Consider the following 3053-nt stretch of genomic DNA (forward strand, 5'->3'; position numbering starts at 1 on the left):
CCTGCCTCTGCCCCTGCCCTGAATGCTGGGATTAAAGGTGCGCCACCACCTTTTTTCTTGCTTCAACTGCACACCAGCAAAGGAGGCCTGAAAGGGTAAAACCCCAGGGATCCTTTCAGGGCCACGCCTCCGGGTAGCCCCCCCTAAGAATGGCTGTGCCCCTGAGGCTTACTCCATTCCACACACCATTTGCAAGTTCTGCAGTGTGGTCACTCCTTAACCACCAATGCGCATGGTCTTGCTAACATCGTTTTGTACCTGAATGAAGAAACAGAACTCCAGAAGCCCAGTGACTAGCCACAGGCCACTCACTTAGCAGGCTGCACCAGGGCATCTTGGTCCAAATGGCTCTTGCACTTAACCATAGGCCTGGAGTGCCTGCTTTTGGTTCCTTAGCTCAGACATTCAGGTCTGTCCTGTCTCCTGGAAGGGTCCCTGTAATCCTATCACTACATAGCCAGACAGTCTAGGAAAAAGACATCAGAAGAATAGTTAACAAGCTAACTGAAGCTGCTGACTCCATTAGCCTTGAGGATGGCAAGGGATTGGGGGAAGGTCTTTAATTTTAACAAAATCTCAATAGAAGTAAGTTACAGGTTTTTATTTTTAGGAACTATGGTAAGCTGATAGAGAAGATATCTAAGGCTGGACACCTTGCAAACCACATTGATTAAACAGTCCCTACCTGTGAAGGAAGGCCTGGCCTGGGTGGGATGAATTGCGTTTATAACTGAGTTAAAATTTCAGTACCACTTACTTGCTGGTTCATCAATTTGCTTTTAACTATTTTCTCCCCTATACTGTGAGTAAAAGCATACATATATATCAAAGGACAGACCTTTTATTTTCTGGATGCCAGATTTATCTAGTTCGTGAAATGTCTTGGCACAGTGCTAGGCACCAGTGACGTACAAACCAAGGCTTTTAACCCCGAACTTCCCCTGGAGGGTGCTTGGGTCTGATGAAGATTCAGGCCTGTGGAGTTAGGGCTGAACTTGCTAATGTGGAGCTGAAAGGTCAAGCAAGTGTCTGCTGATAGGGAAGCACATTTGGGAAAAGGGCAGCAGAGCCTTGACCAACTCTAAGGACAGTGTGGCTGAGCCACAGGGCTTCTTTAGCATACTGGCCAGAGATCAGGGGTACCTGCCTTGGCTGTCAAGCATAAGGACTTTGCCTAAATGTTGGTAAAGAGTTGTGGGATTCTGCCTTGTTTTCTGTCTCTATAAGGATGATCCCAGTCCAGGGAACACATTCAAATTGCTGCAGGACTGCTAGGTCACAGAATAGCCTACCTGAGGATGAGTACTGGCTGATGCTTGTCCTTAGTACTGGGGGCTGTTGGGTGTGGATAAATGAAAAAGTATGCCTGTGTTCTCATATAAAAGAGATACCAGAGATCAGATGTACTTGTGAAGTCTTCAACATTTTAAAACATTGACAATTAGTTATAAGGCTGAAACACCATTTGGCTGATTCTAGACACCTCACAATTGCTGGTTGCAATGTTCAGGCTGCAGACTTCATAGGACTTGTCCTCTGCGGTACTCTGTAGCTCCCAGCTACCTGTGTAGCCTCTAAGAAGAGTGCCCACTGCCCATTTCATTGGCAAATGAACTTGACTTTACTTAATGATCAGAAGTGATATGACCCAGAAACTCAAGTGTTTGCTACCCAGGCATGAGGACCTGAGTTCAGATCACCAGAAGAAGCTGGGTGTGGGGACCGGAGAACTGGTTCAACAGTTTCGAGAAGTTGTTGCTCTTGCACCAGCCAGGAGTTCAGTTCTCAGCACGCGCATGATGGCTCACGATCATCTGTAGTTCCAGTTCCAAAAGATCACCTCTTCTGAACTCTGTTAACAGCAGGCACACACATGGTGTGCATACATGCATTGAGGCAAAATATACAAACAAAATAAATCATTTTTTATTTATTAAAAAAAAGCTGAACAGTAATCTGAGCCCTGAGGAGGTGGTGATGGGCAGGTCTCTAGAGTTCCTTGGTCAAGCAGCCTAGCAAAATCAGTAGGCTTCAGGTTTAGTGAGAGACGTTGACTCAAAAAAGAAAGTTGGAGTGAGCCTTTTAGATCCTTGTTCTTGGAATGCAGAGGCAATCGGATCTCTTTGAGTCTAGGACCAGCCTAGTCTACAGGGCAAGTTCCAGGCCAACCAGGGCTACACAATAAGACTTAGTCAGTAATAATAATAATAATAATAATAATAATAATAATAATGATAAACCAGGGCTACACAATAAGACTTAGTCAATGATGATGATGATAATGATGTGGAGAGTGATTAAGGAAGATGCCTAATATCAACCTCTGGCTTCCACAGGCAGGCATACACACACTTCAGAGCTGCCACTCAACTCTTGGTTGTAGAAGTTTATGACCTCTCAGTAAAATGGAAGAACTGGCATTTTCTTATGTTTTTTTAATCCCTCCCCAAATACCACTCTGTCTTCCTCTTCGCTCTCCCCTGAGTCAGTGCTGTGAGAAGCTGGCACTGTTGGCAGCATGACAGGAAACACTTCTCCCAGGGCACCCGTATCCAATGGGAACCACATCTGTTTATTTCCTCCCCCTGGCACAGGGCCACAGGAAGCCCTGCAGTTCTGTCTGAATCCCTTACCTGACAGAACTGCTTGTCTTGTGCTAACACAGAAACATTTCACTGGAAAGAACTGAAAGGCACCTCCCACCCCACCCTGCAATCTATCTTCAGGAGATGATTGAGCAATTTGAAATATAGTAATTATAAGTCACTATCAAATGGGCTAGCTCCAGATTTCAGGGAATCAAGAATTCAGCCTCCACCTCTTGTGTTTTATTTCTGGAAGTACTTTTCTCTTAATTACCTACTTTAAAACACACACACACACACACACACACACACATCATTAAGAATTCAGAAAGGATTTAATTTGGGCACAGTTGATGAGCACACAGATAGAGCATACAGACAGATTAAGGCTTTTTATTTGTGCCAGTTTCTTACAGGTCACGGGGATTAAGTACGAGGGAGCGTTCTGACATTGGGCTGATTGTGTGA

This window comes from Peromyscus eremicus, chromosome 6 (assembly GCF_949786415.1).
Source record: "Peromyscus eremicus chromosome 6, PerEre_H2_v1, whole genome shotgun sequence".
In the NCBI taxonomy this organism is placed as follows: domain Eukaryota; kingdom Metazoa; phylum Chordata; class Mammalia; order Rodentia; family Cricetidae; genus Peromyscus; species Peromyscus eremicus.